We start from the raw sequence: 22,420 nt of genomic DNA, 5'->3' as shown, positions 1-22,420 counted from the left end.
CTTTAAAAAAAAAAAAAAAAGAATCATCAGGATGGCAGGACAATGTTTCTTTCATACCTTAATGAAAGCCAGGGTGTGGTGCTGAGTGCTGGACTATCAAATAGGACATCTCAACACCTATTAAACAGAGAACTTCTTGTGATCAACTGTCCACCCAACTGAATTCACACAGGGTATTTCTTACCAACTTTCCCCTTCACTTCGAACACAAAATTTAACTCAGTTTCAAGACCTCGAGACAAAATTCCCTAATGAGGAAGATATAGACCCAGCACATACCACGAAACTGATGAGTCTTGTAAGTGTATGCACTGAAGTAGTCAGTCTCTAGATAAGGCTGACCCATGTACCTAGTGTTGCCTTTAGCTAATACTTTTGCCATTATAGGATGTTCTTAGGGGGATGATCAGCTAAAGGAGCACACGTTTCTTCTTCTGTGTTTACAATAGCAAAAGAAGAAAGACCAGGAGAAGGAAGAGAAATCCAAACTGGTGAGTAGATAAAAGAGAAGCTTTTCTGATAAGGTTGATATGAAAGCAAGCTGTCATTTAAGACCAACATCCCATGTATAAATTTAAATTCTTCAGGAATATGCTCTCGAGCCCTTCTCTGCTCTCTTATTGGAAGAAGAAAACTCTAGCAGTCCTTCTGGGCTTCTTTTAGACTTGATTCTGACACCTATTATCATGTGCTATCGGGTTAATTTACTATCTTTGGACTTCAATTTTCTCATCTGAAGATGAAGGAGGTTGGACTCAGTGACTTTCAATTTGTTTCTACTGTATTTTTAGCTTTGTTAAAAGAAAACCTGTAAAATGGGATACTTATCGACCACCAGGGTCTCTTTAAAGAGTAAATGAGATGACAAACACAGAGTTCTTCTACTTGGCACATAGGAATTGCCGGACAATGTTAAGTCCACTGAGTTCAGCTCGCTCTTCCCCCGTGCCCTCGGCATTATCATCCCACGCCTTCTCTCACATTCTAGATAAATGTTTTGAACTCCCATCTGAAGTTCAATGAGAAACCAGTATCTTTGTGGATTATTGGCCAAGGGAGAGGCAGGAGCACATGTTGACCCTGGGCATTTCTGGTCAACTTTTCTGGTCCCTGTGGAGTCTGTCTCTGCTCCGTCTCTCCCTATCAGCCCCTGCTGCCCCATGAGCTTGTGAATTTGCCTCAGAATGGAAACTGCACCTGTACCCCCCTTTGCACACCCAGTTAACTCATACACACTCCATTTCGTTCTTTCTCTGAGTTTCATGAACGCAAAGCAATTGGATGAAGCTGACTTTTACTGAAGATTCAGGCTAATGGAGGGAAATTACCGCATATTATAGTGCAGCACAGGCAGTAATTTAAGTGGAATATTAACACTGTTCTAAAATCCAGAGCCTTTTTCTCTACTGGAAATTTCACCTAGGCTCTGCTCTCAAAGTCATCTTCCCAGAACTTTCTCTCCCTCACCACCTTAGCCTTCAACAACCCTCAAACTTCCAATAGTTCTTATGAAGATCAGTTTCATTTTTTACTCCCCTACCCAAAATGGGCTCTGATGCTCTGCTAAACAAGGATCAACTACTTTGTGTGTCTACAGCATAGAACACAAGGCAGAAGCTTTGAAATTATAGTTTCTCCTTCAACCTGGTCACGTATTTTAGGCTGTGCTTCCATCCCTGGAGACAGGTGAGGGGAAAGAGGGAGGTATAAAGATATAAAAGCAGTATATTTTCTCCCTCTGTTTAGAGAGAGAGACTCCAGGCATATGACTTCCTTTTTTTCTTTCCAATGTAAATACTATCATTGCAATTTTCATTATAACCCTCATATATCTTGCAGACACCCAATATTTAAAACAGATCAGTAGCATGCTGCTCTTCCCAAGCAAAGGTCAGAGAACCTGCTGCTCCACATACCCACGGCCCCAGGCTGTCCTGGAGGTGTCTCAGCATTACCCTCAGAGCAGCTCTCAAACTCTGTATAGAAGGACCATTTAAAAAAAAAATCCAACTTCTCAAGGACTGACAATTTTGTGAAATGAAATAAAAGTGAACGATCAGAAAATAAAGTTGAAATCAAAGACATAACAATTTAATCCCCAGTTTTTTATGAAATGCAACGGATGCAAAATGACTATCAGATTGCTGTAAACGTTTCTAGATGCTGACTCTTAATTTCCATACTTCTCTCGATGCAGATCCATTAACCAAGAGTTCCTGGTATCAGCTGATTTCTAAGTTAATACTCAGCTCAGGAACTGTAAAATTTTCCTATAAAATTTTAACACTACAGGTCTAACATGTATGAAGAGTACCACATTATAGGTGTGGAACATACAAGCCCATTCTAAAGAAAAATTTAGTTGTGAAACATCTTTCCATCCTACAAAGTTTTCCCTGATACATTTCCCACTTTTCCCTGATACATTTCCCCTGATACATTTCCCTGATACATTTCCCACTTTTCCCTGATACATTTCCCACTTTTCCCTGATACATTTCCCCTGATACATTTCCCTGATACATTTCCCACACAGTGAGATGTGTGGTGGCTCTTCAGCTGAATGGATGTTGGAGGACATGCTTTAAATCCTTATTAAAATGGTTTATTTTCCTGAGCATGTTGGGTTTGGTTCAATTACTCTGGGTCCTGAGGCTAAGATTCTGTGATAATTTAGCATAGCTGGTATTTGTTTTATAAAATTCAGTTGTTTTTCACTCTTTTATTTCTGAAAAAAGTTGAGTAATTTTAAAAATAACACATAATATTATTAAAAACAGACAGGAAAACGTTAAAGTTATTTTAGTGTGGGGTCTTTTCCCTCTGCCCCCACAATAACTATTTGTAGTAACTTAAAACAAGAGGGTGCCCTTGATCTTTAGAGTTCTGGCATTTAACGGACTGTCAAGAGCTTTCTTTTTAATATAAGTGTTTACATTTGTTGGCAGTGGGAGCAGGCTGGGAGGTATAGGGCTGTGTCTTGACATTTCTGTTCTGTAGTGGGCATTCAATTCCGCAATGAGTCTGTAGAGACTTTTCCTGTGCTACCATTTCTCCTTTCAAACTTGACCTCTTCCCTGTTCTTCCATTTCCACTCCCAAATCTCCCACTGGGAGAAAAACTGGAAAGAAGGAAGAGAGAGAAGTGAATCAACTGAGACTGAGTAGGAACCCTGAAACGTCAATTCTTTTCTTTTTTTTTCCCCCCCTAATTCACCTCAGATTCAATTCCACTGTCTAGCCTAAGTTTTCATTCTCAACCTGGATTTGGAGGCAAGTGGTTCTTCTCTGTAAACACTTTTTAGAGTTATGATGGTCACCTGAAAAAAGAAGTGTAAATTGGGTCAGTTTTCCTAACAACTCTTGTTTTTTTAATATTCCCCAAAAGAGCTTTGGGTGATGCAGGTCAGGTTCAAGGACAAGTCCACCTGTGTGGGGGAACTTAGTTCCTGCAGTGAAGCTGCTGCCCAAACTCACTGGGTGTTCGGCACTGACAGTGTGAATTTGGGTGAGACACACTCCCTTCCCTTGAGAAGCTCATAGGGCTCAATCTGTTCATTGATTTTAGTAATTCAAGTTTTTATTCATGCCTGCAGAACATGTATAAGTCTCCAAAAATCTAATCGAGTTTTTTTTCTTATTGTTCATTGCTATTTTTACCTCTTTTCACTAAGTACCTTAAAATGCCAGAAGTTAAAAATCCTTTTATCCCTTCTAAGGCACCTTTCTTATCCTCCAGACTGGGTGAGACATTCTTCCTGTCTGTACTCCTGGCATTGTGCTTTCATGCAGCATGGGGCTTACGGCACATCTTTGTAAATAAACTCCCTTTCTCTCTCGCTTCCTCACTAGATTTTGAGCTTTCTGAAGGCGGAACCTGTTTCTCAGCCACCACTGGATCTTTAGAACCTATAACATTTCCTGACATACAGTAAGTCTGTATAAATGTTTATTGAATTGTCGGATGAATAAAGGAAGGAAAGGAAAAACCTCCATTTATTTCTCTCTTAAATTGCTCATAGCTAAGCTGCTGTAAAAATAGGACATGTAGAAGTTCGGCTCTCTCTGTATTCACTCAGCTCCTTGGAACTCTGTGTTGATTTGTTAATATGAAGGACTAAAGAGCTCTCTGAGACCAGCATCTCACAGAAGTCACATTTAATGTGGGTTTCCTGGCCGTGAATATATGCTATAGCACTGTGGCTGAGACAAATGGAGACAGCAGTAATAAAAGGCCACTGAGTCCCCTACCTCCACCCCACTTCACACAGGCAGTTTCCTGTTGTGACTGAGACACAGGATATTTAGAATTATACCTATTGGCTCTACCGTGTGTTGGGGTATGACCTCGGGCAAATGGCGATCATTTTGAACTCACAGTTACCCCATCTGCAAAATGAGACCTCATAGTGCTGTTGTGAGTAATAAAAAGTAAGTATAAAGTGCTTAGAACACAGTTTTGCACGTAATAAATGCTCAATCAGTGTTAGCCAGGCATGAAAGAAAATGTTTACATTTCTCTGAAAAAGTGTTCACTTTGCAATTACTAAATGTCGAAGGGCATGCTTTCTGAAATTTGTCCTTCATTTACATATGTGTAATTGTTAATAACTGCAAATCTCTTGTAGCCCAGCTGTAGATTTCTCGAAAGGAAACATAACTGCAAAATTCCATAGGCTGCGAAGGGCGACAAAGGGAAGGAGGAGAGTTTCTCCTTAGGGATTATTGTAACTTCAGTCATTATGTGGTGATCACATTTTAATCAACCACATGATTTCTTTGAGAATAAATGTGGCTTGAACCTTTCCAGTTGACGTTATCGCTAACAAGGAAGCTCTCTCTGCTGCCCCCTACAGGCGATAGTCTAATTTCTGCTAGACCTTCTTCCCTGACCTGTATTTCCTTCTATTTTTTCAAGGTGTGCCAACACTATTCATTTTGGATGAAGCCACGCAGCATGGCAAGAACTAAATAAGGCGTATTAGATTTGCTGGATTCTATTTATCTTTAACATGAATTCTCTAAAATACTTCACTGTTGATTATCCAGCGAAAGATTAAGACTTTCCTAGATTGATTTCATACGATTTAACATACACTTATCTGACGGTATTGAGAAATATTATCTACATCTAGACTCAAAAGCAGGCTAAAAATCATAAAGGAAAAGTGACATTGGCAAAAACATACAGTACAAAACTGCAAATGAACTGCTTGTGAGTTCTCAATAAAAAAAAGATTCCCCCCCCCACTTGCTATAAAAACTTAAGCTTTCATGTTTGCAGTTACTGCATTTTGGGAAGAATAATTGCTGGTTATTTTGTCACATTTCCTGTTGAGTTCAAATGTGCTTTCGACTACTTTTTTTTTTTAAAAGCAAAAGTCACTGAATTACCCTAATTGTAAAGCAATACCAAAGAACACACAGGGCCAAATTGTCCTAAGAAACATCTTTCATAGCAGGAGATTTCCGTTACCATAATTCTGGTGCTAATCTAAGGATCCTTCTAGTAGTAACTGTCTTCCGGAAGAAATCTTTGTAAAAGGGAAATACATTTTTAAAAAAACATCTCCTTCATGGGGATACGCCACAAATGAAGTTGCCCCTCATTCGAGGTGTGGGCATATGTTCTTAAAACCTGGAGCAGGTTTTACTGAAACCTTCCCTTCCTTCTACCCTCAAGCTCCAAGAGCTAAGTAAGGAAGTTTTTGGGTGACTCTAACTTTCAGTTCTTTGGACTGATAGATGCCGGACAGTTTCCTTTTTATTTGCCCTAAAGGTCTACAATTTCATTTTTTCTTAAAGTATTGTGTGCTTTTTTTTCCCCAGTTACATTGAAATATTATCCCTCTCCGATCTCTGATATGATTAATAGGATCCTGAGCCCATTTGTTTGCTGTTTGTTTTTAGCTCTAGAAAATGCTCTGTTCTCTGTACTTTCCTCAGTAAACCACAAGACTTACTGAAGACGCAGAAATGCGGTGACTCAGGCTGCAAACAATTACAAAACTGCTAGAGGAGAGCATGCACATTTGCGCAAATCTAAGGTCTCGGTTGTCTGTCTCTTCCGCTACAAATTGGAAATCATTTTCGCTACTATATGTGTACTACTAAACCTGTGAACAGAGAGGTTGTCATGAGGTCCAGGATTGATATTTTCCTGGAGAATTTTTAATATTTGAAACTGAACTCATGGCCAGTCTGACTTCTAGGACATTGATGCCATATTGATAACCTATCTCATACTGTCCTGGGATCTGGAAGTCTGCAAGGAGAATTCCAAACACTCCCTCATTTGAAGAATGGTCCGACTGTAACAAACCATATAATTTGTTTCTAAAATGGGTACTGTGTTAATTTCCTACGGCTGTTCTAACAAATTACTACAGACTCAGTGGCTTAAAACAATGCAAATGTATTCTTACCATTCTATAGGTTAGAAGTCTGACACTGACTGGTCTCCCTGGGCTAAAATCCAGGTGTTAACAAGCTGCATTACTTTCTGAAGGCTCTCGAGGAGAATCCATTTTCCTGCCTTTTCCAGCTTCTATCCACATTGCTTGGCTTCATCTTTTTTTTTTTTTTTTTTAAGATTTTATTTATTTATTTTTTTGGCAGAGAGAGAGCACAAGCAGAGGCAGGGGGAGAAGCAGGCTCTCCGCTGAGCAGGGAGCCCGATGTGGGACTTGATCCCAGGACCCTGGGATCATGACCTGAGCCGAAGGCAGTCGCTTAACCAACTGAGCCACCCAAGCACCCAGCTCTCTTTACCTTAAAGGCCAGTGGTATCAGCTCCCTCTGCCCATGCTTCCATAGTCACAGCTCTCCCTTGCCACAACCAGGAAAGCTTCTCTGCTTTTAAGGACCCACACGGTTAGACTTGGTTTACCAGGAATTCTGGATAATCTTCCATCTCAATTTCCTTGACTTAATCACATTTGCAAAGTTCTTTTTGCCATGTAAGACAACACATTCTCAGGATCCAGGGATTGAGACACAGACGTCTTTGGGGAGCCATGATGCTGCCTATCACAGGTACTGTTTTCAACATTAGCAAAAGTTGACACAGTTGTGGTCTGTGATGGTAAATAACCTACTGTTTCCATAGACTTTCCCCAAACTCTCAAGAGTCCCCAGAAACGAACATAGTTTTCTTTCCACTGAAATATAGAAGAATGGAACTGCATGTTAAAATTACTTAGATTCAAACTAAGGAATTTGAAATTAAATTAACTGTGATTGGGGTGTGTGTGAGTGTGTGTGTGTGTCTTTGTGTGTTTTCTGAGAGGCTAAGGAATTTGAAATTAAGGAATTTGAAATTAAAATAACTGTGATTGGGGTGTGTGTGAGTGTGTGTGTGTGTCTTTGTGTGTTTTCTGAGAGGCTCTTTTAATCTTTTCTTTTGCAAAATATCTTTCCCTGTGATTGTACTCTTCATCAGATGCATCTGATTCAAATGATCATAGACTGGAGGGTGGTACCTGATCTGCTTTTCTTCTGACTCCAAATTCCCCACCAGGACAACCGTAGCATCCCACTTGTCTTTAGCACAGAAGCCCTCATGTTGTTCAGATATATGTGTATTCTGACAGCTCTAAGAAATGGCACTTAGTGTGAGAAAACAGAGTAACACATTCAAGGATGGTGGCTGATTGAAGGCTTTATATGTGACCATTAGGCTAAGTTCTTTTTCACAAGTGCATAGGACTTAATGCTGTATTGTCTACACTGCCTCCATCTGCCTGCCGTCCCCAAACAGAGAGAGCTACCATGAAAACCTGAAGGAGAGAGAAAACTTGCCACTTCCTAAGATCAGCCAGGCTGACATCCAAGAATTACCAAACCGTGTACCTCACCGTGGCTGCCGTAAGTCTCACCCTCTGCATAGGACCTCATTTTTAAGCAATCCTCACAACAAATTTATATTGTTTTATTTCCCCTTGTCTTAGAGATGAGGTGCCTGGAGTTCAGAATGGCTGAGTAAAGCATCTAAGGTCTCACAGCTAGAAAACATCAGAGTTTACTGGCTTTCAAAAGAAATTACAAAACATGCTAAAAGACAAGAGAAAAACCACAGCCTGAAGAGACAAAGAAATCATCAAACCAAACTCAGCTATGTAACAGATTTTAGAATTATAAGACAAGGAATTTGAACTAATAAATATATTAAGGCCCTTTTGGAAAAAGTAAACAACATACAAGAACAGATGGGTAATGTAAGCAGAGAGATATACACTTTAAAAAATAATCAAAAGAAAATGCTAGAAAACAAAAACAGAGTACCAGAAATGAAGAATATCTTTGGTGCGCTCATCAATATAATTATTTGCCTCACTCAAATCAGTGAGTTTGAAGATAGGTCAACAGAAATTTCTGAAGCTGAGATGCAAACTAAAAAAATAAAAAAATAAAACAAAATAACAAATATGTTCTAGCAAATAGAACATACAAGAACGGTGAGACAATTTCTAAAGATATAACATGCACACATTTGGAATAACAGATGGAGGAGATGGAAAGAATGAAGAAGAAATATTTGAGGTAATAATGGCCAAGAACTTTCCAACATTAATAACAGACCCCCAAACTACAAATCCAGGAAGCTCAGGTTATAGAAGCAGGATAAATATAACTGAAAGAAAGAAGAGAATGAGTGAAAATTTTTAAGTCTTGAAAGAAAAAAACCCCAACTTAGGTCTCCATTCTGGCAAAATCATCCTTCAAAAGTAAAGAAGAAATGAAGACTTTCTCAGACCAACTCAAACAGTGAATTCGTCAGCAGCAGACCTGCCTGCAAGAAATGCTAAAAGTTGTTCTTTAGGCAGAAGGAAAACGATATAGATCAGAGGTTTGGATCTACCTAAACAAAGGAAGAGCAACAGAGAAGTAATAAAGGAAGGTAAAATAAAATCTTGATTTTCTCATTCTTAATAAATCTAGAATATATGTTTATTTAAAGTAGTAATAGTAATAATGTATTGCGTGATTAACACTTAAGGAGAAGTGAAATGAATGATAATGCTACAGGAGACAAGAAAGAGGAATTAGGAATAATACACACTATACAGAATAGTTAAAATTCAAAATACCAACAATCCCAATTGTTAGTGAAGATATGGAGAGACATTCGTCATTGGTGGGAATGCAAAACGGTGAAGCCATTTTCGAAGACATTTTGACAGAGCTACGTATAGTCTTACCATATAATTCAGCAATTCTCATCTTGGGTATTTACCCAGCTGACTTGGAAATTTAAGCATGCAGAAAAACCTGAATGTGAATGTTTATGGTAGTTTTATTAGTGAATCTTAAATGCATATTAACAGGTGAAATAAGGCAGTGTTAATAGGTTACCCATTCCAAGATTCAGTTTGTATGACCTCATTAAAAAAGTTCTTTTTCTCCCTCCAAACTCACTAAAAAAGTTCTTTTGGGGGTTCTTCCTGTTTACAGTATTCCTAGGTCAAAATTGAAAAACAACTTTTATACTGGTCCTAAGATATTTTATAAATATCTTATCAATAATCACGTTATAAAAATTCTATTTAGACTTCAAAGTATTTACCATTTTTTCTTTCCCTTTTGATATTCCCATATTCCAAAATTGCTTTCCAAATCTAACTATGAAAATAAAAATTTCTCTCTATGCTTTTGCTTTCACCAACATAGACTGTAAGGAAGAAAGTACATTAAAAATAATAGAGAAGAGAGGCAGACTTATTACACTTAAAACATTAAACTTAGCATGATTTAAGTTCCTTGAAATGTGAGCTACTATCAATTCATGGCTTTAATATAGCTTTATAAATGCAAAAGAACATGCCAGCCAAAGGGTAGGAAAAAGTCAGAGAAAAGTACTAGATGGTTGAGGAGACAATGTAGCACAGTGGATAGATCAGTCTTCCTCAACCATAACAGTACTGACATTTTGGGAGGATAATTCTTCATCGGGGGGTGGGGGGTGGCTGTCCTGTGCATTGTGGGATGTTGAGCTGCAGCCCCGGCCTCTACCTGATAGACACCAGTGATACCCTCCACACACCTATGATGACCAAAAATGTCCCCAGAAACGAACACGTGTCCCCTGGGTGGGCGGGGGGGGGGGGGGCAAAATCACCCCAAGCTGAGAATCACCAGGACACAGCAAGAGACTTACAGTCCAAAGTTTAGGATTCGGTTCAACTTCTCCCAATTATTAGCTGAATGCTCTTGGGGAAATCACTTAACTTCTTTGACCTTTGGTCTCACACGGCACTAAAGTAGGCTGAGCCTATTTTATAGGATTTCTAAGTTCAAGTGGGTTAATATATGAAAAATGAATTGTAAATGGTAGTATCATTATTACTGAGCGACTCAAATATAAATTGTGGAGTGGAATCGAGACATAAAGAGATAAAGCTCCCTAAGAGACAAGACTAATATAAAGACTAATGCAAAGTTCTTAACTAGTGGTAATTTTGCCACCCAGGGGACATTTGGCAAAGTCTGAAGACATTTTTAGTTGTCACAATTGTGGGAGGGGTACTGCTGGCATCTAAAGGGTAGGCAGGCCAGGGATGCTGCCATCTATCCTACGCTACACAGGTCAGTGCCCCACACGAAGAATTATTCAGCCCCCAATATCAATAGTGCTGAGGTTGAGAAATCCTGATTATAAAGCCATGTCTTTTTAATATTGTGACAGGTATTTTTCTTAGAGTGACTTTCTTAGGCAAGGTCCTGGAAGGGAAGAAAAGGCTCATTCAGCTGGAATCTTGGAAGTGAATTAAACAGAGCTATGAGCTGCTTCAGGAGAGCAGCAAGTGATCCTGAGGCTCCCAAGGTGAGCAATAGCAGAAAGCTGTTGCCTTCCCAGGCAGGAAGAATCAAAGAGGTAAAGACCGTACTTCCAGAGCCTGGTGAGAGCTGGAACTATGGCAGGAAGGGCAACTTGCCAGGAGCTGCCAGAATTTGGTGCTGGATCAGGAAGGGAGCAGGGAGAGCTACCCCAATCTCGCTCCTCTTCCCTCAGATCTCCCACCAGACCCAGTGGGAAGCCAGAGGACAAAGACGTCCAGGGATTGCAGGCTTCATAGGGCACAAAGCAAGACAGAGAAGAGCTGATTTATCTGCGGGGTTGGGGGTAGCGTGGGGGAACAGCAAACACAGACTAACCAGCAGAGTGGCCTTTCTTCTTTTTCCCTAAGCGTGCATCTCCCATATCTGCAGTCAGTGAAAGGCATGGAGAAGGAGACTAGAATCCGCAGTGCCAACATCTGCATGCAAAAGTAAGTCCCATTTCCCAGGGTGGTCGGTTCATCTTCCAAGCCATTTTCATACTTGGCAGTTCTTAGCAGGATACCAACTGATGTTCCAGCCTGATATTTCACAAAGAACTCATGCCCCATGGTCACCTACCGCTGATTTTGAAGCCAGAATGAGTAGTATGGCTACCTGTAGATATGGGTTTATTGATAAGGTTGTAGGAGAGAAAGAGGACTGGGTTCTAACCAAGGAGTCAGTGTTAGAACGCAGTTGCATTCTCCCCTAATTGTGTGCTCTGGGAAAATTCTCAGCTTTTCCACTTGCAAAATGGAGCAACTACACAGAACTAACAGCAGAGCTGCATGGGACTGGAGAGATCATCTAGTTCCTTGTGAACAATCTGAGGCCCCGAAGGGCGAAGAGAAAATATTGTTTATTCCAGCTGGCACGTTTCCGGCAACTGTGGCAAAGAGCACATCAAAGCAATCCAAAGCCCAAAGCAAAAATTCTGTAGCTGCGGAGACGCTCAGGGGGTTACAAAGAGCAATTGCATAATTTGACCAACCAAGTGATTCCAATTCATTTTTCTGTCTGCATAAATACGTATTGAATGCTGACTATATTCTGGAGATTATGGCAGGCAGCTGGGTACCCAAAGATACCACAGTCAAGTTCTGTCTCTTAAGGAAGTTCTCAGCCATGTGGAGGAATTATCTGTCATCTTCATAGCCATTGTCAAGGATGTTTCTGTTTTATTTGTATTGTTGAATTAATACAACAGGCTTGACTAGTGAAAGGCTGCCATTTAATGAAAATCTGTCTGGGACCCCTCAAAGCCAGCGTTCTCACCCTAGAAGACGCATCTTCCTTTGGGGATTTATTTATTTATTTATTTATTTATTTATTTATTTATATTTATATTTTTATTATTTTTTTATTTTTTTAAAGATTTTATTTACTTGAGAGAGAGAGAACACATGAGAGGGGATAGGGTCAGAGGACGAAGCAGACTCCCCGCCGAGCAGGGAGCCCGATGCGGGACTCGATCCCAGGACTCCAGGATCATGACCTGAGCCGAAGGCAGTCGCTTAACCAACTGAGCCACCCAGGGGCCCTATTTATTTATTTTTAAAGATTTTATTTATTTATTTGACAGAGAGAGACACAGCGAGAGAGGGAACACAAGCAGGGGGAGTGGGAGAGGGAGAAGCAGGCTTCCCGCTGAGCAGGGAGCCCGATGCGGGGCTCGATCCCAGGACCTTGGGATCATGACCGGAGCCGAAGGCAGACGCTTAACGACTGAGCCACCCAGGCACCCCCTTTGGGGATTTATAAGCACTGTGCCGTGAGTGTCTAAGCCCACTGGTTGTTGGGATGTTGTCTTGTGTTTTCTCTAGCTACTCTTCCTACTCTAGCTCTCCTCGCAGATGTTTCTAAAGTTCTCCATATGTGCATAGCACCCATCTGGTGTGACCCCTTCTCACCAGATCCTGTACACTCCCTTCCCCTTCTCTCCGCCTACTCTGGAACTCTTTCCTCCTGGCACCTGCATGTGTGACAGTCTTCCCATGTTTCAGGTAATGCCTATGTTCTTCTGCCATCCCTGGAAAATCTTCTCCAAATTTATGCCTCTTTCAGTGATGGACTACTCAAATCCAAAATAAGTGCTTTTTGGCTTTGATTTTCCACTGCATGTCTCCCCCACCCTCCACATGGCCTATTGTGCCTGCAACCCCGACCTGGCCTGGCTCCCATACCACGCATGGCAGCTCAGCAAGAGTGCTACCTAGGACGTGAGGCGAGGGCCCAGGTCTCAGCTGTGAGCTTGAAATGGGCCAACCTTCTCAAATCTTGCGCCCTGACTCAGCCCTTCTCATGTTGCTTTCCTCAGCCGTTTTCAGTGTGATGTTAAATATTTACCATCTCACTGGTCCTTTCACCTCTGAGTTTCCCAGTGATGTAGCTGGAAATTTAGGGCACTCAAGCAAAAATGTTTGGAACACATTATGTTTATTTAATTGCAGAACAAAAATTTCTAGTCTCCTTGAAATTCAGATGCCATTTAAATGGTGTTCATAACCACAAAGACAGAGGAGAGTGGAGTAACCAGCAGGATGTTTCTGGCTCCTTTAATCACTAGGACCAAGTTATTAAGATGGAGTTGGAATGATGCCTCATGATCCCCATGGTTGCCATTAGTTCTCTTTTTCCACCTGGGTCTGGCATCATGGAAAGGGTCTGGGAGAATCTTGGTCAGAAGCAAATTTTTGATAAACCGGCTTTGTGGAGAGCAATACGTTACACATTTCTATTATCAGTTATCTGTTGCTGCCCAAACTGTTACCACAGAACATAGTATCTTAAAACCATAAATATGTATTATCTCAGGCAATTTCTGTGAGTCAGGAATCAGGGAGCACCTTTGCTGAGGAGATCTGGTGGAGAGTCTCTCCTGAGTTTGCAGTCAAGATGGAAGCGACCTGCAGTCACCTGAAGGTGCCAGGGGCTGGAGGACCCCACTTCCAAGGTAACTCACTCACAGGACTGGCAAGTTAATGCTGCTTGTTGGCAAGAGGCCTCAGTTTTTCATCATGTGGACTTCTCCAGAGGGTTGCTTGAATGCCCTTATAACATGGCTTTTCCCAGAGTGATTCGAGAGAGCAAGGCAGATGCTCCACTGTTTTTAACGACCTATCCTTGGAAGTCACATGCGGTCATTTCCACAATATCCATGAGTCCCAGGAGCCAAAGTTCATTGGAGGCCTTCTTGCAGCCATCATGGAGGGCATCTGGGGCCTTACTAGAGATCTACCACGTCTAGTGGCATTCAAGGCTTTCAATAATCTATACACACGGTTGAGTAGCAGTTAACATCTTGGTAATGAAAATCATGCTGGAATATCAAAGTATGACTCTTACAGAATTGAATTCATTATGACCTTCCAAGGCTTGTGAGACAGCACTATAGTCTAACCAAACTCCATGTGTTCTTACCATTTTCTTTTTCTCATGTAGGTAACAGTAGAAGACTCAAGCCTCAGTCATGTAACCTTGAAATTGTTAGGTGTGCTTGTGGTTCAGTCTTAAATTCCTGTCAGCAACATCCTTAAAGATTAAGAACATTTTCCTCTTTCAAAGAACTATAAAAATCTATAGATTGCTGTCCCCAGGAAGCAACGTTTCTGTCCATGCTGTTTTTAATTGGTTGAAATGAGCTTGCTTCCATGACACAGAACAGACAACCTGCATTTCCGTACTGCACATCTGTATGTGTGGTATCATATTTCAGTCCACATGTAGTCTTCCCAACAATTAAAAAGAGTTTATATTTTATAAAAATATAAATAAAAATTTATATTTTGTGGAAATCCTATATCCACTTTTCTTTTAGAATGGTGTTTTAGTTAAACAAAATTTCTAAGGTGATAGTATTCTAGGTACAATTGGTTTGCAAGGGACCTTTTCCTGTTCTACTAGAAAGATTGGTGTAATAGGCTTTCAGCCTATGTGACTCAGTGCAGCCTTTGGGAGTAAGGAGCCAAGTGGGAAAGGATAGTCCCTTGTTAAGTTGCAGAATGAGAAGCTGCTTGAGATTCATCTTCTTTAGCTCAGTGTCATCCTGATGCCTTGATGCCCAGTTAGCAGATCTGTCTGCTACATTAGTTTTCCAGATACCCTGACTACTCCACATCATTAGAACCTAAATTTTCCATCTTTCCATAATGTATTGCTCTCATAGGGCGTTTATTTGGCACCTTTAAAGTCATCCAACAAAACATTCATAATGTCCAGAAGTTGGGCCATACCTATTTTCATTTACTACCAAACGTATCATTATACTATTTTTGCAATCAACTCTTTGAACTCCATCTCTAAGAGCTTTGGCTCTGGAGTCCAGCAGATAAAACTTCATAAGAAAGTCAGTGGAAAGGTATGATCTTGGAATCTAAATGAGGTAGTACTTATAATCTGAAGGGCTTTCTTTCCCTATCATAAATGGCATCCTGTCACCAACACTGAAGAAACAAGCCCTAATTGATGTCGTGGCAAGAAGCCAAGTCAAAGGCTTGTTAATACAGAGCAAGCCTCTTAACCATCAAGAAGAAGTTGTCCATACTGGTGCATGTCTAAAAGGTTAGCACAGCCTTTTCAAGCAAAGAGGGTCATACTCATAAAAACACAGAGTCACACAAAATGGAATCAAACATTGCCTTCACTATAATATAAGTGAAATAAACATTTTCTTCTATAGAGAATCACCTAATGAATTCCATCTGTGTGTAGTTAATTGGGGTAGTTTAAGGATTCTAAAAAAAAAAAAATCGTAAATACTGGTGAGTTTTCCTTGGAGAATAGAATCAAAGTCATCACTCAGGGGAAATTATAATTAGTATTACTTACTAAACTAGCGGGTTTTTTAATTGCAAACTTGACCACCATTTTATAAGGAAAAATAAAAAGAAACAATAGCCCAGAGCCAAGCAAACCAATTATTAGCAAATATACCAATAAGAAATGCTTAAAGTCTATGAAATTTAGATGCTTTGATCAAATATTGTTAAATATTTAATAAGAAACAAACTAGTGTGTTGTATGTCATCCAAGTTCATTTTAACTGATGTGTTCTGCAAGGAAGCAATGTTACAATTTTTGTGAAATTAAGCAATTTAAACTGTTTAGCTGGATTTCAAAGGTTTTTTTATTTTAAATAAACAGGGAATTAATAGGAAGATGATTTTTAAAATAGATTGAATACACTGGGTAAATGTAGTACAGCAGTTTACTTAAGTAATAGAAAAACACACTGGAAAAAAAGGATTGGCCTAATCATATTACGGTTTTCCCTGAGCATTTTGCAATCAAATACAATCTGTTCCACTGAAGCCTTAATCAAATGAAAACTCAGAGTGTAGTAAAAAACCACATACCAACTAAGGGGAGGAAGGTGGCAGAAGATCCTAGTCTGATCTATTAAAATATATGGATTATGGAATAATTTTTAAGGCATGCTGTGTGGTGGGAGATAATATGTTTCACAGAGAGCAGACTAGGAGCAAGAAGATTTGTAATTTAGTCCTGGTTTCAGCGTGTTTTAGCTTGTTACCTTGGACAGGTCACATCCTTTTAAACTTGGATTTTCATTCTGTAGAGGTGATTTAAAAATAATTATTTTGTCCATTTCACAGAACTGATGTAATGAACAAATGAGATCATGTCCATGGAAATATTTGTAGTCTCTAAAGTGCTAGGTATATGTAATGTATTCGTATTATATTCAAGTATATGGAGTAGTAACCGAAACTGATGAGCATTTGCCTGGTACTGAGCTTAGGGAATTTACTTTAATGAATAGTTGACTATAATTTAAGTTAACAAATCGGGACACGTGGGTGGTGCAGTCGGTTGAGCGCCCAACTCTTGGTTTCGGCTCGGGTTGTGATTTCATGGTTGTGAGATCGAGCCCCCAGTCGGGCTCCATGCTGGACATGGGGTCTGCTTGAGATTCTCTCTCTCTCTCCATTTGCATCTCCTACTCATGCACGCATGCTCCCTCTCTCTCTCTAAAATGGATAAATACATCTTTAAAAAAATAAATTAACACATCAACTTTGTGTATATAATTACTGCTTCTTGAGTACTCAAAAGTTGTTTCTCTTGAGTGGGCCACCCCCTTCATGGCCTTTTCTTTATCATAATGAATATAACCATCTCTTTTTACATTAAAAGTACAAAGGAAAATTTAAATTCGGCACCTGCCCCTTCTGTTGTTTCAATTCATTTATGAAGTGAATGGTCACTATGTGCTAAGTCTGTGGGAAATAATCTGATTCATCTTTTACTCAAAGAGCTTTTCGCCAATGGGGACATAAGCTACGATTGCACCTAACTAACTATAATACAAAACAGATGAAAAAAAAAATATCTACAAGAACAACCCAAAGAACTGTTGGTGCTCTAGGAAGAAACTTTATTTCTAGAGAGATATTTAAAAAGTTTTATAAATTTGGTTAAATAGCGTATTCTAGGCAAACAGAGCACAAGGCAAAGAGCAGTCTGATCTGGCTGGAAGATACTTCATGTGGGGCAAATAGAGGGTACTACATGGCTGAAAAGATAGGCTGAGGCTACTCCACCAGGAAGGAATTGGAAAGCAAAACAGACAGAACAAAACTCCAACAGGAATAGAAGAGACACTTTTTTTTTTCTCTTAGGAGATGTGTCATAATTGTTCTTATGACAGAAACAATATGGTTCTGGTGAGGGGGTAATCCTCACAAAATGACACAAATAAGCAGAAGATGAAAATAATCATTTAAGCTTCACAATGACTCTGTTGTCTTCTAATTCTCAATTTACAAATTGAGCAATTCAGCGTAGAGAGGGTAAATATCATGAGGTTTGTTGATATGGACTGAATTGTGTCCCTCACAAAATTTGTATGTGGATGCATACACCCCAGTGTAGGTCCCTCACAAAATTTGTATGTGGATGCACCCCCCAGTGTGGTGGTGCTTGGAGGTGGGGCCTTTGGAAGGTAGGTTTAGATGAGGTCATGAGAGGGGGCTCCTGGTCTGTTGAGATTCGTGCTCCAATAAGAAGAGACATCAGAGAACTCTGTCTCTCTCTGTGTCTCTGTGTCTGTCTGTCTCTGTCTCTGTCTCTCTCTCGGAGCTCTAACAAAGAAGATGTCATATGAGCACATATGAAGAAGGTAGCTATCTACAAGCCAGTAAGAGTGATCTCATCAGAAACCAACCATGCTGGCACCCTGATCTTGGGGTTCCAGCTTCCAGAACTGTGAGAAAATAAATGTCTATTGTTTAAGCCATCCAATCTGTTTTGGTTATGGCAGCCCAAGCTGAGTAATACACCCATGTAGCCATAAGTCTGGGTAAAACCCAGGCTCATACTTTTAACTTCAAGATTAAATAAAGATAATATAATCTATCCTCCAAAACTAAGACAAATAATAATAATTGTAATAATAATCGTAGCCAAAGTGTTCTAAATACATGTATTTAGATACATGTATTTTAAATTAAATTAAATCCTTACTATAAAGTGACAAAGTTGGTTCTATTATTATTCCTTAATACACTAACCAAATAACTTAATAATATATTATAAAAGTAAAATTCAAACCTCAAAATAAATAAGAGGGAATGGCTAATAACCTAAATGGAGACACCCTCTTAACAATGATAGATTGCATTCAATATATGTACATGCCTCTAAGTGAAGGTTTTTTGTTTTATTTTTTGTTTTGTCTATAATTAATTCCTAGGCTGAAGGTGTCCCTGGAACAAAATTTTTGTAATCTCATGCTTCAGATATTCAGGGTGCAAAATTATAATGGCCTTGAAATAGAAGAATCCAGAATGTGCGACAGGCATATACACATGGGACCCAAATATGCAGACCAGCTGGCTCTAAGAAATGTGTTTATCTGTTTAGAAACCTGAACTTGAAGTTTTGCAGGAAAATTCACAATCAGATGCCTGACCATCTGGGTATTCTGCAGCACACACAGCCATTGCACATTGCTAATGATCTGTCTAGAGAATAAATTATCTTATTTAAATAAATACCTGTCACAATAAAAAATTTGCCTCAGGGGAAAGAGGCGCACATATTCATCAAGTTAGGAGGATTATGAAAGGACCAGAAAAGCATAATTAGTGGGAAGAGAAAATATAATGATATGAGGGAATGTGAAAGAACAGTTCTTATAAAATTACAATTGTTTTGAGCAACATTATGAAAGATCCATTCAAACAGAATAAATCAAAGATTTACCTATCAAATCCACTTCTTTCTTCCAAGTTTCCTCCCCCTGCCCACAAATCTTGTGAATTCTTTCATTTAAAAATGTTTCCTATATTCTTTACTTTGTTTCAGAAAAGCAGCATTTTGATTTTAATGAAGAAAAATCTCATACCAGGTCTTTCCCTAACCCCATAAAATTAGATTTTAAAAGTTAAACAATTATAACTGTAATTCTTGTACAAATCAGAGCTGATCCATCTTTGAATAATAATTGCTTTAAGCAAACAGCTTCAGCACCTAGGAATCAATTCTTTGTTCAATAGTATCAAACAACATGGTGGAGCTCTCACATCTATAAAGTATATCCAACAAATGCATGTATTCTTGCATTATAGCAAGATCAGATTAATCACAGAATAAACATAATATAATGATTTGAATTATATTTATAGAAATGTCTTCAGGTAATGGATACAATAAAGGACATTCCATTTCCCAAACTATGTTCTAAAATAATTGAGATAAGACAAAAGGATCAGCAGTTAGAGACCAAAATAACTCCTTTGTAACAGAGATTTGTAAGCGTGGATTTCGCATACTGAACCACAGATTAGACAGACTTACAAATCAGCATGGGACTGGAAATAACTCTCAACCTTCAGGGATGAGGCCCTTCCCCAGAAGAGCAGAGTCAAGACTGATTCTCCACAGGCAGTTAGCTCCTAAGAAAAAAGCAAAGGCAGACCCATGTCTCCTTCCTCAATTCAAGGGCAATCATCAGTTATGTCTGAGAGTGTGCAGAATGGCTTATAGTATTAACTCATGTGAAGTTCCCCTACATGGTAAGAAACATCAGAAGTTAGGAAGAAGTGCTTCCCAGCTCACCATATATACTGCAATAATTTTTGAAATGTAATCTCACCAAAGGATACTTGAATTAACAACTCAAAGAGTTCATCCAGTCCAGGTCCCCAGAACCTCCTATGTTATGAAAAAGGTAGTTATCCTGTTTAGTGGAATTCCAAGAATACATATTTAGTGATTCCAAAGATATAATAAAAAATAATTTTTCCACTCACTAGGACGGCTTTAATGAAAACTACAAAAAATAACATGTGCTGGAGAGGATGTGGAGAAATTTAACCATTGTGCATTGCTGGTGAGAATGCAAAATGGTGCAGCTACTGTGGAAGACAATTTCATGGTGTGATATTGTGGTTTATAATAACTATATATTTGGTCTTTGTCCCATTTCTGGCATAGAGCTCCTAAAAACCTTGGAATTTCCTAAATGTTGAGAGCAACAAAGCTGTCTCTTGTTAAGTTAATGAGGTGAATTTTGGATCCTGTCTAAAAATGGGGGCTGGTTGCCAGGAGAACCAACCATGTGATTAGAAGGTTGGAACTTTCAATCCCATCACCCAACCTCCAGGGAGAAGAAGGAGCCTCAAGGTTGAATCACCAATGGCCAATGACCAATGATTTTATCAGTCCTGACTGTAATGAATCCTCCATAAAACCCCCAAAAGACAGGGTTTTGGAGAGCTTCCAGGTGAATAAACACATGGAGGTGGGGACAGAGTGGCATGCCCAGAGGGGGCATGGAAGCTCTCCACCCCTTTCTTCATACCTTGCCCTATGCATCTCTTCCATCTGGCTCTTGAGTTATATCATTTTATAAAAAACCAGTGATCCTGGGGCACCTGGGTGGTTCAATTGGTTAAGTGTCTGCCTTCTGCTCTGGTCATGATCCCAGGGTCCTGGGTTGGAGCCCTCATCAGACTCCTTGCTCAGTGGGGAGTCTTCTCCCTCTCCCTCTGCCCCTCCCCCACTCATGCTCACACTCTCTCTCTGTGAAATAAATAAATTAAAAAAAATTTTTTTTTTTAAAGATTTTATTTATTTATTTGACAGAGAAAGACACAGCGAGAGAGGGAACACAAGCAGGGGGAGTGGGAGAGGGAGAAGCAGGCTTCCCGCCGAGCAGGGAGCCCGATGCGGGGCTCGATCCCAGGACCCTGGGATCATGACCAGAGCCGAAGGCAGACGCTTAACGACTGAGCCACCCAGGCGCCCCAAATAAATAAAATTTTTAAAAACAAATAACCAACCTAGTAATCTAGTAACTAAAATGATTCTTCTCTAGCAAATTAATTGAACCCGAGAAGAGGGTCATGGGAACCTCTGATTTATAGCCTTATAGCCTTCTGACCAGTTGGTCAGAAGGACAGGTAACAACTTGGACTTGCGTTCTGAAGATAAGATTCACAATAGCCATACTCTTAGTTTTGAAGGAGAAAGAACACTTTATTGATATTATAAAAATCTTAATAGAGACAGAAAGAAGAAAAGAGAAATGTGTGCATAGATGAGGGCGATAGTAAGCAGTAAAGGAGAGTAAGAGAGTTACAACAAATCGGGTACCTACAACATCCAACCTCCTTAGGTGGGGAAACCCTGTGGAGACAGCCAGGCTGGAGTCCTCATTGAGAGGCCTTGGCGGAGCATCCTCCCCTCAGGTGAGACTTCCAACTGAGCATCCCCATAAGGGCTGTATTTATAGGGCAAAAGACAGGGTGTGAAGTTAAACATCTGTTTGCCTATGTGCAGTTTGGAGTGAGCTGCATTTCTATGTTATCATGTCTTTACATCTTCAAGGAGTCTGGGCTAGGTGTGTTTGCCTCCCCTCCCAGATTCCATTCTGGGGGGCCAGCCCAGCCTGGAGCCAGAGGGGATGTAAGGCAAGATTTATAGCTCTTGGCATCCAGACAAGAAGGGCTAATTCTGACCTGGAGTCCCCCAGTGTCAACTAATCAGGCTCCCAAGGTCACTTATGCAGCACAAGTCTCAAACAACATTCTTTTTTTTTTTTTTTAAGATTTTATTTATTTATTTGAGAGAGAGAGAGAGAGAACACAAGATGGGGGAGGGTAAGAGGGAGAAGCAGACTCCTTGCTGAACAGGGAGCCTGATGTGGGGCTCCAACCTAGGATCCTGGGATTCCAAGATCATGACCTGAACCGAAGGCAGACACTTAACTGACTGAACCACTTAGGCGCCCCACAAACAACATTCTTTAGCTTGCCTGCGCATGTGCAGGTCGGGGTGGCTGGCTATCCAGGACAGATCACAGAAACCTCCATCCATACAATACAACTTGTGACTGACATCTGAAGGAGGGAAGGCAGACAGTATCGTAGGATTGAACCCTTAACCTGTGGAATCTGATGCTACCTCTGGGTAGATAGTGTCAGAATTGAGCTGAATTCTTGGACACCCTACTGGTATCCAAGAATTATTTGTTGGTGTGGGGAGCTGCCATGTCTGTTGCAAATTGACCAATTGCAAATTGGTCCTAGAACATCCAAATGAGGCAGTTCCTCAAAAAGTTAAACAGAATTACCATATGA

The sequence above is a fragment of the Mirounga angustirostris genome, unplaced genomic scaffold (genome assembly GCF_029215605.1).
Source record: "Mirounga angustirostris isolate CCGP_5_RB_7025 unplaced genomic scaffold, mMirAng1.0.hap1 SCAF_7, whole genome shotgun sequence".
NCBI lineage: Eukaryota > Metazoa > Chordata > Mammalia > Carnivora > Phocidae > Mirounga > Mirounga angustirostris.
This window is presented reverse-complemented; position numbering follows the sequence as displayed.